Source organism: Triticum aestivum, chromosome 1B, assembly GCF_018294505.1.
Source record: "Triticum aestivum cultivar Chinese Spring chromosome 1B, IWGSC CS RefSeq v2.1, whole genome shotgun sequence".
In the NCBI taxonomy this organism is placed as follows: Eukaryota; Viridiplantae; Streptophyta; class Magnoliopsida; order Poales; family Poaceae; genus Triticum; species Triticum aestivum.
Window position 1 is genome coordinate 679,491,581 of NC_057795.1, and position 14,784 is coordinate 679,506,364.

Below are 14,784 nucleotides of genomic sequence, written 5' to 3' on the forward strand. Positions count from 1 at the left end.
CAATGGCCGATATATATACTTATCACCCTAAGCTAAAGATGGTCAATATATAATTATTGCCCTAAGTATAAATATGGTTGATGTAGACTTATCATCCTAAGCACATATAATAAAATTGCCGATGGAGTATTGTCATCATCCTTAGAACATACTCGGAACAAGTTATTTTTTCAGCATGCAAGTTGCCAAAAAACAGGGGGTTGCGTTGACACTAAAAAATGGCATGATCAGAAAAAAAATACTTCCTCCGTTCCTAAATATAAGTCTTTTTAAAGATTCCACTATGGACTAAATACGGATGTATATAGACATGTTTTAGAGTGTATATTTACTAATTTTACTCCGTATGTAGCCCGTAGTGGAATCTCTAAAAAGACTTATATTTAAGAACGGATGTAGTAGTTTCAATCCATAGGAAGATAAGGTCAGTTAAAATATATTAGTTCACCTTTGGATAGCACTCTCCAAGTTGATCAAAATAGGTATAAAGGTGGTCCAAAGCCGAGCCTGAACGCAAAAGTTAAGACAAATTCATTGATGCACGTCTTGACGCCAGATTATGGCATTGTAAAAAATGCAATTAAGATGTCCTCGAATGAAAAGGCTCTATATCATCATATAAATTCTTCATCTTTCTAAAATGAGTGATCTACCTCTTTGGATCATCTTAATGTGAGGTCGTATGCAACCAACAAGGTAAAAACAAAGTCAGAGATAATAGCTGGAGAGTTAGCTCCGAAGTTCATAATGGAATTGACTCAAAAATTCTGACCGGGGTCCAGAAACTTGGCCACAGAGCACCTGGTTAATTGGGCTGGTATTTCGTTGTCTGGCCCGTTTCCCGTGCACAGGCCGGTTGACGACTCGAAGCAGAGTTCACGAAGGGAATGTCATTCGCCTCGTCTCCGTTTCTGTCCCCGTCTCTCTAGCCGTCGCAGCCCCTCGAGAAACACTAATCATGCTAGCGGCAGCCCCTTTTCATGCAACAGGCTGCACCCGGCGATGGAGATGGTGGCGGCTGCACCTCTTCCCTTCGATGCGGCGGTGAAACCCTAGCTAAGCAGCCTCAGCTCCTCCTGCGGCCACAAGATTGGTCAGACAAGAATGGAATCTGCAAATCTCGAAGTAATCTCATCCTTTCCTTTATCCTTTCTATGTTTTCTCCTGTTGCGGTTACGTGTTTTTCTGAACATATGCTATGTGCCGAGAGGCTAAAAGACTATCTAGTGGATAAGGAATGTTGAACATGTGTACAGGTACGTAGGTCTGGGTCCTGTATACAGTACCTGTAGTATCTGTTTCCCTCTATATGTACGTGTATCTTAGGAGACAAGATACCGGTCGCACCCCTTGTACCTATATATATGTGACTAGTGTACGATCAATCAATTATCAATGCACCAAATCATTCTCTACATGGTATCTATCGCAGGTCGATCTCCCCGCTTCCGCTAACCCTAGCTGCCGCCTCGGGCCGCCGCCGCCGCCGCCGCGATCTCCCGCCGCCGCCGCCGCCGCCGCCCCAAGCCGCCGCCTCTGCCTCTCCTCCTGCGCGCCCTCCCTCCTCCGCGCGCCTCCTCCCCACGCCGCGCTGCCTCACCCGGCCGCGCCGCATGCCTCTCGCCGCCGCGTCGCTTCTCTGCAGTCGCGCCGCCGCCGCCTCCCCACCACCCGCCGCCATGTCGTCCAACGCCTCCACCTACTCCAACCCCTTCGCCGTCGACCCCGCCGAGATCCACGACATCAACGTCCACGCATGCGTCCCCGTCATCCTCGACGCCTCCAACTCCACGTACTTCGCATGGAAGACGTACTTCACGCTGCTCTTCCGCGAGAACAATCTCGTGGACCACGTGGATGGCACCGTGGACTCCCGCGCCATGGTGGATGACGTCGAGTGGACCGCGATCGACGCTACGATCATCCGGTGGTTCTTCACCACCATCTCCAAGGACTTGTTCCACACGGTCGTGAGCGCCGGCGACGACGCCCGCGCCCTGTGGGTCAAGCTGAACGGCCTCTTCACCGACAACAAGCTTCAGCGCCGCGTTTTTTTGCAGTAGGAATTTTTTGACTGTCACCAGGATGAACAGTCCATTGATGACTACTGCCGCCGTCTGAAGACGTTGGCGGAGAAGCTCCGCGACATTGGAGCCAAGGTGGACGACGACCTCCTCCTCAGCACGCTCACTGCCGGCCTCAACGAGGACTTCGGCAACGCCGCCTCCAACCTCACCTTGATGCCGGAGCCCTCCTTCCCCAAGTTTGTGGCGTACTTGAGGTTGGAGGAGCGCCGGATGAAGGGAGTCAAGAAGCGCGTGCAGCACCACGCCCTCGCCGCCGGCACCTCATGCGGCGCCTCTCCATCGGCCGTCCCACCGCGCCGCGTCAGCAGCCGCCGCCCCCCGCGCCTCTGGGGTACTTTCCCCTCCCGCCCGTGCCTCCCGGCCCTCCCGCTCCCCCCCAGCAGCAGGGTGGCGGGCGCCGCGGCAACCGCCGTGGGGGCGGCCACAAGCAGCAACAGGCGCCGGGGGAGTGGGGGGAGGGCTCATCAGCAGCAGCCGCAGGTGACTCCTCCATGGACGTACGACACCAACCCGTGGACAGCGTTGTCCACGCGTACTCCATGCCGGTCCCTCGGGCTCCGGCTCCGGGCATCCTTGGGCCCCGACCGGCGGGTCACCAGACCCTCTTCGCCGCGCAGAACGCCGCTCCTTACAGCGGCTATGGTGCCGCCCTCCCGCCAGCGCCGCCTACGGGTCCGCGCCGGCCTATGGCGTCGCCGTCGTGCCGGCTTATGGGGCCGCGCCCACCTACGGCACCGCCGCCGCTCCGGCCTTCGGGGTTGCTCCCGCGCCGGCCTACGGAGGGTCCTACTCTCCTCAGGTGCCACCGCCATGGGACCCGGCCTTGCTCGCCGCACTGCACTACGCCCCGTCACCGAGCTCCTATGGTGGCGGTGGTGACTGGTACATGGACTCGGGCGCCACTGCTCACATGACTGCTCATCCCGGTAACCTCACGCCTGCCACTCCTGTTCATACTCCCACCCGTATCACCGTTAGTAACGGTTCCTCTCTACCCATTACTCACGTTGGTCATATGTCTTTTCCTTCTACTTTCACTCCTGTGCATATGTCTAATGTTCTTATGTCTCCTAACTTAGTCACTAATCTCGTTTTCTTTCGTCACCTTGCTCGTGAGAATCCTATAACTGTTGAATTTGACGATATCGGTTTTTCTGTGAAGGACGCCCGTACACGGATGGTGCTCCACCGATGTGATAGCCCGAACAAGCTTTACCCAGTGCATCCCTCCGGCACCACCACCACCCGTCGCCCCGCCGCCTTCGCCGCCAGCGTCGATCTTTGGCATGCCCGTCTTGGTCATCCCAACTCCACCGTTATGCGTCGGATTCTTCAGAGTTTTTCCTTCTCATGTAATAAGGTCGACGACCACACTTGTGAGGCTTGCCGTCTTGGCAAGCACGTTCATCTTCCCTTTAACGAGTCTACAAACATTTCCACCTTTCCGTTTCAGTTATAACATAGTGACGTTTGGACGTCCCCGGTTGCCAGCAACACGGGCTATTTATACTATCTGGTGATATTGGATGACTTTACTCATTATGTGTGGACCTTCCCTCTCCGTCGCAAGTCCGACGCTCTTGCCACACTCACCGCTTTTTATTCATATGTCACCACACAGTTCGGTCGTCCTATTCTCGCCTTGCAAACTGACAATGGCAAGGAGTTTGACAACGTCGCCTTCCGCAATTTACTTGCGTCCCATGGTGCCATTTTTCGCCTCACGTGCCCCTACACGTCTCAGCAGAATGGTCGCGCCGAGCGCGTCCTTCGCACGCTAAATGACTGTGTCCGCACGTTGCTCTTCCACTCCTACGTGCCTCCTCGGTTCTGGCCGGACGCGCTCGCGACCGCTAGCCTACTCATTAACATTCGCCCCTGTCGTTCCCGCTGGAACTACACCCCTCACCAGCTCCTCTTCGGTGCGGTTCCATCTTATGATGGTCTTCGCATTTTCGGGTGTCTCTGTTACCCTAGCACCGCGTCCACTGCTCCTCATAAACTCGCGCCCCGGTCCCTCCCTTGCATCTTTCTTGGCTATCCTCCCAACACCAAAGGTTACCAGTGCTATGATCCAGTCTCCCACCGTGTTTTCACTTTGCGGCATGTGTACTTTGATGGCTCGTGTTCCCGTTTCAGCAGGTACCGTCACCTTCGGAGTCTTCTGCGGTGCAGTTCGTCCCTGCCACCACCTCTGGCGGACCGCCCAGCCGCGCCCCGGGTCCGGCCCTGCCTGCGCTCCCCGCGTCGGCGGCCCCTGGCGCTGCGGCTACAGCCGCGGCCCCCGACGCAGCGGCCTCCTCGACCGCCCCTGCCGCGGCCCCCACCGCGGCCCCTATCGCCGCGGCCCCCGTCGCGGCCCCTGTCGCCGCGGCCCCCTCGGCCGGCCCCGCTACGGCTCCCGCGGCCGCCCCTGACGCGGCTCCCGCCGTGGCCCCCGTCGTCGCGGCACCCACCGTGGCCCCCGCCACCGCGGCTGCACCCCTCACCGGTGTGGTCATTCGGGCTCGGACTGGGATGCTATGTCCCAGCACGCGCTACCCGTCGGACGAGTATGCGTGCGCGACTTCTACCTCGACACCATCCCCGCTTCCCACCTCCGCTCGCGCGGCCCTTCGGGATCCGAACTGGCTAGCTGCGATGCGTGAGGAGTTTGACGCTCTGCAGCGCAACTGTACGTGGCAGCTTGTCCCGCGGCCACCACGTGCCAATGTCATCACTGGCAAGTGGATTTTCCGCCACAAGACTCGCCCCGACGGTTCTCTCGAGCGCTACAAGGCGCGTTGGGTGGTGCGAGGCTTTCACCAGCGCGCCGGCATGGACTTCACCGACACCTTCGCCCCGGTTGTCTAACCGGGCACGATTCACGCTGTTCTCCAGCTTGCTGTTTCTCGCGCTTGGTCTGTCCACCAGCTTGATGTGTCTAATGCTTTCTTGCTTGGCCATCTCGACAAGCAGGTGTTCTGTCAGCAGCCGACTGGTTTCGTCGACGCCGCCTATCCGGACCATGTGTCTTGCTCTCCCATTCCCTATACGAGTTGAAGCATGCGCCTTGGGCCTGGTACCAGCGGATCGCGGCCTTCCTCCAGCAGCAGGGGTTCCGGTCCACACGGTCCGATGCCTCCATGTTTGTCTATCACCAGGGCCTCGCCACCGCGTACCTCCTACTGTACGTCGATGACATCATCCTGACTACGTCCTCGCCAGCGCTTCTTCAGCAGATCACAGCTCGCCTCGACACTGAGTTCGCCCTCAAGGACTTGGGGGCTCTCCACTGCATGTTGGAGTATGTAGCCGCCGGGCTGCTAGCTGCTTGGCTCGCGTCGGTCAAGGTCAAGAGCTCGATCGATGTGCTTTTCCCCAGGTTCATTCGCACCTTCGTTTTCCTTTTGAAGAAGGAATCAAGTAGTGAGTGTAACCATCACAGTTAGGTACGTACTGACAAAGCTAGTCATATTCTCGGGTCAAGTCTAAGGTTCATTTCCGAGGGTTGTGATCCTCACCTCCCGCAAAGTGTTCATGCAGTCGATCCTTCCTGCCGGCAAAGGTATGCATGTGTCCACAAGGCAAAGAAGCCGTGGAACAAGGTGGGGAAATATTATAATGCTAGCAGATAGTCTGGCATAATCAAATATAAAATCCCGGCATAATGCCGAGCAATCAACGGAGGCAAAGCTCACATCAAGGTTTTGGTTACGCTCGAAATTTCAAGATTTACCACGGTTATCGCACATTTCGGTCCCCCTCGGTGAATGGGCATTTCGAGCAAAAAAAATGGATTTTTTGAATTTTTTGAATTCAAACGCTTAATGTATACACTAGTAGAAAAGGGGCCAATGGTCCAGGACGGTCCAACCCATTAGTCCCGGTTCAATCCAGAACCGGGACCAATGGGGGCATTGGACCCGGTTCGTGAGCCCCAGGGGCCGGCCGGGCCACGTGGGTCATTGGTCCCGATTCGTCTGGACCTATTGGTCCCGGTTGGTGGGACGAACCGGGACCAATGGCCCTCGCTCCTGGCCCACCACCATTGGTCCCGGTTGGTGGCCTGAACCGGGACCAAAGGACGACCATTAGTCCCGGTCCATTCCACCAACCGGGACTGAAGGGTTGGTCCTCGTTGCGGCCAAAGTTTAGTCCCACTTCGCCAACCGAAGGGGAATCAGTCCGGTTTATAAGCCCCTTCCTCTCTGCCTTATTGAGCTCCTCTGAAAATGAAAATAGATGCCTTTATATAGGGAATTTAGCCTAAATTCATACGAATTTCTCTTGAAATTTGTTATGAATTTAAGTTGATTTTCCTCTATAAGCGCATCTATGCTCATTTCTGAGTAGCTTTTTATATAGTTTTTTTTCTTTTCTGCTATATTTATTTTTTCTTTTTATTTCTGAGTTGTAATAAGTGATTAAAAATAAGCATCTATGCTCATTTTTTACTAAAGTTAATCATAACTATTTTTTCTTCTATTTATTTTTGAATTGTAAAAAGTCATTAAAAATAAGCATCTATGCTCATATTTTAGTAAAGTTAATCACAATTATTTTTTCTTCTTTTTATTTCTGAGTTGTAATAAGTCATTAAAAATAAGCATCTATGCTCCTTTTTTAGTACAGTTAATCACACTATTTTTTACTTCAATTCATTTCTGAGTAGTTTTCTATATAGTTTTTTTCTTTTCTGCTATATTTATTTTTTTTCTTTTTATTTCTGAGTTGTAATAAGTCATTAAAAATAAGCATCTATGCTCCTTTTTTAGTACAGTTAATCACAACTATTTTTTGCTTCAATTCATTTCTGAGTAGTTTTCTATATAGTTTTTTTCTGCTATATTTATTTTTTTCTTTTTATTCTGAGTTGTAATAAGTCATTAAAAATAAGCATCTATGCTCCTTTTTTAGTACAGTTAATCACAACTATTTTTTGCTTCTATTCATTTCTGAGTAGTTTTCTATATAGTTTTTTTCTTTTCTGCTATATTTATTTTTTTTCTTTTTATTTCTTAGTTGTAATAAGTTATTAAAAATAAAAAAGAGGCGCAATGCTTGTTAATTTGCTTCAAGCCTTTCGGAATAGTGTCAACTGCACTGCACATAGCTCTGTGCAGTCTACCGTATTCCTCAAGGCTTGAAGCTAACCAACGTGCAGGAGCATTGAGCCTCTTCGTCATCGTCTCTGCACTCAGGGCTTATAAACAGCTGCGAGTGCCTCTCGCTTGGCGAGGTGGGACTAAAAAAACAGCTGCAGAAAGAATCAACAAAAAAACAACTGCAGAAAATAAAAAAGTAGTTAGACGGGTCCATTGGTACCGGTTGGTGGCATCAACCGGTACCAATGCCGCTCTTTGGTACCGGTTGGCTGCTGAAAAGAGGCCTTTGGTCCCGGTTGGTGGCACCAACCGGGACTAAAGGGGGCATTGGTCCCAGTTGGTGCCACGAACCGGGACCAAAGCCTTTGCTATATATACATCACTTAGCGCGACTTCGATCTCTCCTGCTCCACTCCCGTCGCCGCGCGTCTCCCTACCGCCACCTCGCCGTCGCCACCCCGCCCCGATGCCGTCGCCGCCACGCCCCGCCACGCCCCGACGCCGTCGCCGCCCCGCGCCGCCCCGCCCAGCCCCGCCCCGCGCCGTGGCCGCCCGCGCGCCCCGCCCAGCCCGCCCGCGCCGCCCCGATCGCCGTCGCCGCCCCGGCCCGCGCCGCCTCGACGCCGTCGCCGCCCCGCTCCGCATCTCACCGTCGCCTTCGCCGGCCGTACGTGAGCACCTCGCCGTCGCCTTCGCCGGCCGTACGCCGGCCACCGTCATATTTTTGTTAGATTAATTAGATTTTTTTGTTAGGTTAGATGTGTAGTAATTTAGATATGTAGTTCATAGATTTTTTTGTTAGATTAGATTAGATGTGTAGTAATTAATTTGTTTATATTATGTTAGATTTTTTTGTTAGATTAATTAGATTTTTTTTGTTAGATTAGATGTGTAGTAATTTAGATATGTAGTTCATAGATTTTTTTTAGATTAGATTTTTTTGTTAGATTAGATGTGTAGTAATTAATTTGTTTATATTATGTTAGATTTTTTAGTTAGATTAATTAGATTTTTTTGTTAGATTAGATGTGTAGTAATTTAGATATGTAGTTCATAGATTTTTTTTAGATTAGATTTTTTTTTTAGATTAGATGTGTAGTAATTAATTTTGTTCATAGAATTTTAATGATTTTTTTGTTAATAGTATTTAGAAAAAGGAAAAAAATAAGAAGTAGTTTATATATAGTTGAACTAGCTAGTTGATTTAATAAACTAATTTATTTTACTATATATAGAAATAGTTTGTTTATATTAAGTACTACTTATTTATTTATAGTAAGTGCTTACTAGTTGAACTAGATAGTTGATTTAATTAATAAAACTACTTTTATTTAACTATATATAGAAGTAGTTCCCGCATCGACGTCGGCGATGCCTATCCCGCATCCTCGTCGTCGTCGACTCGGCGGTGGAGGCCTACTTGATCAGGGCCATGTTCGGGACTGGGCTCCGCCGGGCTGGTATTGGGAGGTGCTACCTTCCGGGGGACGTAGGTTGGTGAGGAGGCAGCCCGTTGTTGACCCGATCCTTGTTTGGTGGCGGTCGCATGGGCCAGTGACGGTGGTGAGGCATCCGGACACCACAGAGGTGGTACGTCACCGTGTCAGCGAGGAGGACGAGCACGTCCGTCGCTACATGGTTGCATTGGAGGGCAGGTTCGACAATACCTGACAGGTTCTTCAGGGATCTCACTGGAGCTATGATCCTGTGATGGTTCCTTATCTTTGGGTGTCCACCGCCCGCGTCGATACCCGTCGGGCGCTACGGTTCTAGTTGTATTAGTGATAATATTCGATGATGTACGGACATCAAGAGATGATGTACTTTTGCTTATAATTATTGAATGCATGTTAATTTGAATACTATACTTTATTTTATGATTTGGTTTTGCTTATTTTATGATTTGGTTTTGCTTATTGAATGCTCATATTGGATAGGTTCTCCTTCATTCCCGTGTGCTAGACAATTTGATATGATAATGCATTCGGGAATGAAAGGAGGAGCTACGTACATCAATCATCGATAGTCACCTGTGATTAACAATAATGATCTAGTTTAATATTTGAATTATGAACGTAGGCAGGAAATGTCGTACTCATCGGACGACGAAAACCGTCCGGGGGAGTGCGACTGGTGCCACGACGACCGAGGTATCTGCGGCAGGTTCATTGAGCTGGACGAAGATCGGCGCTTCAGCATTAAGCTCGAGGAGACCTGCGATGTTCATACGGTACGCAACGACGACAATAGTTTTTTTCGTAATTAAGCACGACTTCAACCATTTTAACGTGTATTTTTCATCTTTTCCAATTCGACTAGCTTATCCCATGCTTTGCAAGACGCTATGTTTTGGAGAGGATGGGTTTTGAAGACCATGAAAGTTTCAAAACCAAAAAAATTATCCTAAGTACCCATCATGGTGTGGATTTTCAAGTAAAGCTGTACAATGCTCAGAGTGTAACCCATTTTGGTAGCAAAAATTGGGAAGCACTTTGCAAAATGTATGATCTTGATGAGGGTATGCTTGTCACCATGGATCTTGGTGATCCTACAATCGAGCAAGAGAGACCTTCGATTTGGGTCCTTGTGGATACACCTCCAATTCTTCCCCCATGTGAGCTTAACATAGTTATTAAGTAATTTATATTGTTTATTTCAAAATATATACACTTGACAACTTATCTCCATTGACAACTTATTTTCATTCTTCAAAGAATGTGCGGAAGATGGTAGACATAACCTACTACATCGAAGGCTCCGAATTAACTTATCAGGAGAAAAATCATTTGGTCGGATTTTGTACTGATCTTGAGAATTACAATATCTACAATCAAACTCCTCAACATTATGGTCAATACGTGCCACTAGTGCACGTGTTGAACTACGGTAACTACCATGGAGATACCCTGGTAAGATTATTTTTTACTATTACAACATCCGTGCATCTTTTTGCACACTTCTAAAACTAGTACATCATTGCTAACTACGATGTTATTACTATGTTTTCAACAGATAATCCCGAATGATTGTATGCCTCATCTGATGTATACGCATGGTAGCCTTCATGTTTTGAACATACAACCAGGTCGTCCTACGAATCTCAACTGTCCATACCGGGTTTCTAAAGGAAGTGGAGACATAACAATCAAAGAATGGAAAAAATGTATGGACAGTCGTAAGGAGCTTCTTGGAAGCAATAAGCAGCGAAGGGCAAGAATTGGAGACAGGATGATCGCCATTCTTCATAATGGAGAGTCAGGGTCTATATTGTTTTACGCTATTTTACCTTAAGGGTGTTTAGGTCCTACCTGATACTGATGATCATGTGCTAAGAACAATTATGTAGGGTTGGGTTCGATGACTATGAGGATGATGATCGCATGACTTATTATTAGTAACGAGTACAAGTTGTATGATGATGCATGATTAGTAGGACTTGTTATTATATATGATGATGTATGATGCGAGCATGCATGAGCATGTTATATCAGCGGGTGAAATGAACATAGCAGCAGCGTTGATAAACCAAGGACGAAGATATAAGAGAGGGCACTTCTCTCTATTAGCTAGCTAATAACAATCTAAAAATAACCCCCAAAACCCCTAAAGCAGTCACTTTTGTAAAAAAAACATGGACTTTTGGTCCCGGTTGGAGCCACCAACCGGGACCAAAGGCCCCCTGACTGGGCTCGGCGCACAGGGCCACGTGGAGGCACATTGGTCCCGGTTCGTGTTTGAACCGGAACTAATGGGTGGAGGTATTAGTAACGACCCATTAGTCCCGGTTCATGAACCGGGACTAAAGGCCCTTACGAACCGGGACTAATAGGTGTTTTTCTACTAGTGATAGTAAAGTATGGCAGCACTTGATAGCACTCGTGTAGACAACGTTCCACTGAACTAGGAGCTCTTTTACGATAAATGTAAGCTCAAGTACTATCTATATCTATTTTGAAAGAATTTAAATTCAAAATTCAATTATCCTTTTCGTACGAACTTCGTTCGAAATTTGCTCGAAATTTCATGGTAACCATGGTAACCACGAATACCAGTCCCCCTGGGTAAAAGTGCACCATTCGGTAACCAAAACTTTGGCTCACATACGCCAGGGTAATTGTACGATTGATGAGAGCTTCCATTATTATCTGAGAAAAAAAAACTACTACATGACCTCACTTCTATAAAAAAAAATGAATGTGTATTATCATAGTTTTCTTTTTCAAACGTGTTACTCGTTTGAGCACGAACATGTGCCCATACATGCACCATGTTATTCTTTGCACCCATTTAATCTGTCATCATCCTAGTATTACTATTATTTTATGTCAAATTAATACAGGTATATACTCCCTTTGTTTCTAAATATAAGACTTTTTAGAGATTTTAATGCGGACTACATACGGATGTGTATAAACATATTTTAGAGTGTAGATTTATTCATTTTGCTCTGTATGTAGTTTATATTGTTATCTCTAAACGATCTTATATTTAGAAACAGAGGGAGTATTATTATCGGTAATGCTACACTTACGGGGAGGATTCTTACAGGCTTCACAGGGTAGTTAACATGGAGGATTAGGATTGGGTTTAAGGGGTTTGATTAGATGGAACAACCCCGCCTTACTCCCGTAAATGCCCGTGAGTCTACCATTTTCGTATTATTATTGCCCACCAACCCATGCATGAGACATGCTCGGTCGAGCTCGCCATCACAATTCACGCCATCTGTCCAAGTCGAGCCCATGTGCATGCACGCACAAGAATTTTTTTTCCCCTTCGATCCATCGACCGCCGGCGCCGGCGACGTGACAAAGGCAAGGACAAGAGGCGTGGAGGATTCCGGCCGGCGCGACCGCTGACTGCCCTTCGTGTGTTCTCCTCCACGTGCGTGCTTCATCCCACGTGCGTGCCGGCGCCGCTGACCTGACCAACCTAGCCCGCCGGCTCGCCACTAGCACCGGTCGGTCAGTCGATCGGTCGATCCATCAGCTGGCTAGCCGCGCGTGCGTCCTCCGCTCGGGCCATGTGTGTATAAATAAGCTGGCCACGCCCACGATGCGCTGCACATTCATTCACTTTGCTGGCGTCAGCGGTGGAGAGGAAGAAAGAGAGAGATAGAGAGAGAGAGGGAGTTGTTGCCATGGCGTCCAGCGAGGTCAGAATCCAGATGGTGGGGGAACTGCACGGCCAGCCGGGGTATGCTCCGTCCCCGAAGCCGCTTCTCCTTCGTGTCGCGTCGTGTCATCGTGTGCCGCCGGGGCTTCTCCGATGGATGCTGGGGATGCCGTTAGTACCGGCGGCAGGAACAGCAAGGAAGCGACCGCGGCTGCTTACGCTGAGACGCCGAGCTGTGTCTTGATCAGCGTGCCGGGTTCGCCGCCGGGACTTTACCCAGCACAGCTTGGCATGCCTCCCTTCGTCCGCGCCAACAAGGCCGACATTGGCGCCCCTGCCGTGCCGCCGAGCGAGTCGAAGGTCGAGCGGGTTCACCACCCGTCCGTGCCGCAGCTGCTGAAGCAGGCCCGGCACCACTCGCAGCCATCCCTGGTGGTCAGAGGCGGCGGCGAGGTGCCGGCGGTGCTGCGGAGCGACAGCATGCGGGAGCGAGACCGGCGGTTTGACCACTTCAAGACGTTCTCTGGCCGCTTCTCCAGCCTCCGCGGGCTGCCACAGGACACCGATGTCGAGCAAGGTGTGGCGTCAAAGACCTCAGAGGAGGAAACCGACGAGGACGATGCAGTGCCCAGCGCCGACCGCTACTTCGCCGCGCTCGAAGGACCCGAGCTCGAGACACTTCGGGTACGTACCAACTCACCGTGTAGCATTCCAGCAAAAAGTTTACCACTTCTTAAAGGGCGTGGCTAAGTCAATCTCACTCAAATGACATAACATAAAAAAAGAATAACAAAAAAAATTGTACAGATTTCAATGTAAAATCTCACGGTTACAACATCGACGGAGACTTAGCAAGACAGTTTGCAAAAACCATCATTGTGTCTAATAACCTTGTGAACTTGCAGTCAACAGAGATGGTCGTGTTGCCAAAGGATGAGACATGGCCGTTCCTGCTCCGATTCCCCATCAGCGCCTTTGGGATGTGCCTTGGCGTGAGCAGCCAGGCCATGCTGTGGAAGACCCTCGAGTCAGAGCCCTCCACCAAGTTTCTTCACGTCCACCCTACTGCTAACCACGTCCTCTGGTGGATCTCCATCGTACTCATGGTCTTCGTCTCCATCACCTACCTTCTAAAGGCCGTCTTCTACTTCAAGGCCGTCCGCCGCGAATTCCACCACCCAGTACGCGTCAACTTCTTCTTTGCACCATGGATTGCCTGCCTCTTCCTTGTCAAGGGCGTGCCGCATCCGGTGTGGGAGATCCACCAAACCATCTGGTACGTGCTCATGGCGCCTATCCTGTGCCTCGACCTCAAGACCTATGGCCAGTGGATGTCTAGTGGCGAGCGCCGCCTTTCTAAGGTGGCCAACCCATCCAACCACCTCGCGGTCATTGGCAACTTCGTCGGCGCACTTCTTGGCGCTAGGATGGGCCTCCGGGAGCTGCCCATATTCTTCTTTGCCATCGGGTTGGCCCACTATGTCGTGCTATTTGTCACTCTCTATCAACGACTCCCCACCAATGTGCAACTACCCAAGGAGCTCCACCCGGTGTTCTTCCTCTTTGTCGCCGCACCTAGCATCGCTTCCATGGCCTGGACGAGGATCTCTGGAGAGTTCAACGATGGATCCAAGCTCCTTTACTTTGTCTCGCTATTCCTCTACGTGTCGCTGGTGGTACGCATCAACCTCTTTAGGGGATTCAAGTTCTCGTTGGCATGGTGGGCGTACACATTCCCAATGACGAGTGTAGCCTTGGCAACGGTTTTGTATGCATCAGAGGTAAAGAACATATTGACACAGGCACTGGCAGTCGGGTTGTCCGGAATTGCCGTTGTCACGGTCACCGGCGTGCTAGCCACCACCATGTACCACGCCTTCGTGAGCAAGGACCTCTTCCCCAATGATGTGTCCATCGCCATCACGCGGCGAAGGCCCAAGTTTAGCAAGATCCTCGCACATATCCGATCATCAAGCTCTGATGTGAAGGAGCTCGTTCTCTCCATCCCAAATTTCAGTAATTCCAAGCAAGGCACATACTTCGATGACTCTGCCTCCAAATCCAAGATGAGCAACATTGCCGGCGTGTCTATGGTGGCACAGGGGAATGGAAGAGCAGAGTGTTTTCACAGTCGGTGCACAAGATGGTGCATGCATGCACGACTAGCTTATGTTGATTGGTAGTACTTGTATATAGTTCTCTATGTTTTTTTTCATTATTTTTTGTCTTTGCAAACTTGTTGCACATAGTTGCAGATTACAAGCTATATCCTTGAGCAACTTACATTGCCATGATAGTGATATAATTGCCGGAATGAACGGTTGAGCTTGTAAATTTAGTGGTTATACTTTTGTTTTTCAGAAGTACACAAAAATCTCAAGTTCATTTTTTCGACTTTATTCTTATCTCAAGGAACTCCATAGACATGAAAATTGCAAGAATAATTCACCAAAGGTGTATCAATAAAATGGCTAGCCTAGTGTGTTGCAAATTTA

The 14,784-nt window shown here is 49.6% G+C and overlaps 1 pseudogene; it reads left to right on the forward strand.

Moving 5' to 3' along the window:
* The first annotated feature begins 12,314 nt into the window (after positions 1 to 12,314).
* Positions 12,315 to 14,472, forward strand: LOC123082432 (S-type anion channel SLAH2-like; annotated as a pseudogene).
* The last annotated feature ends 312 nt before the right edge of the window (positions 14,473 to 14,784 follow it).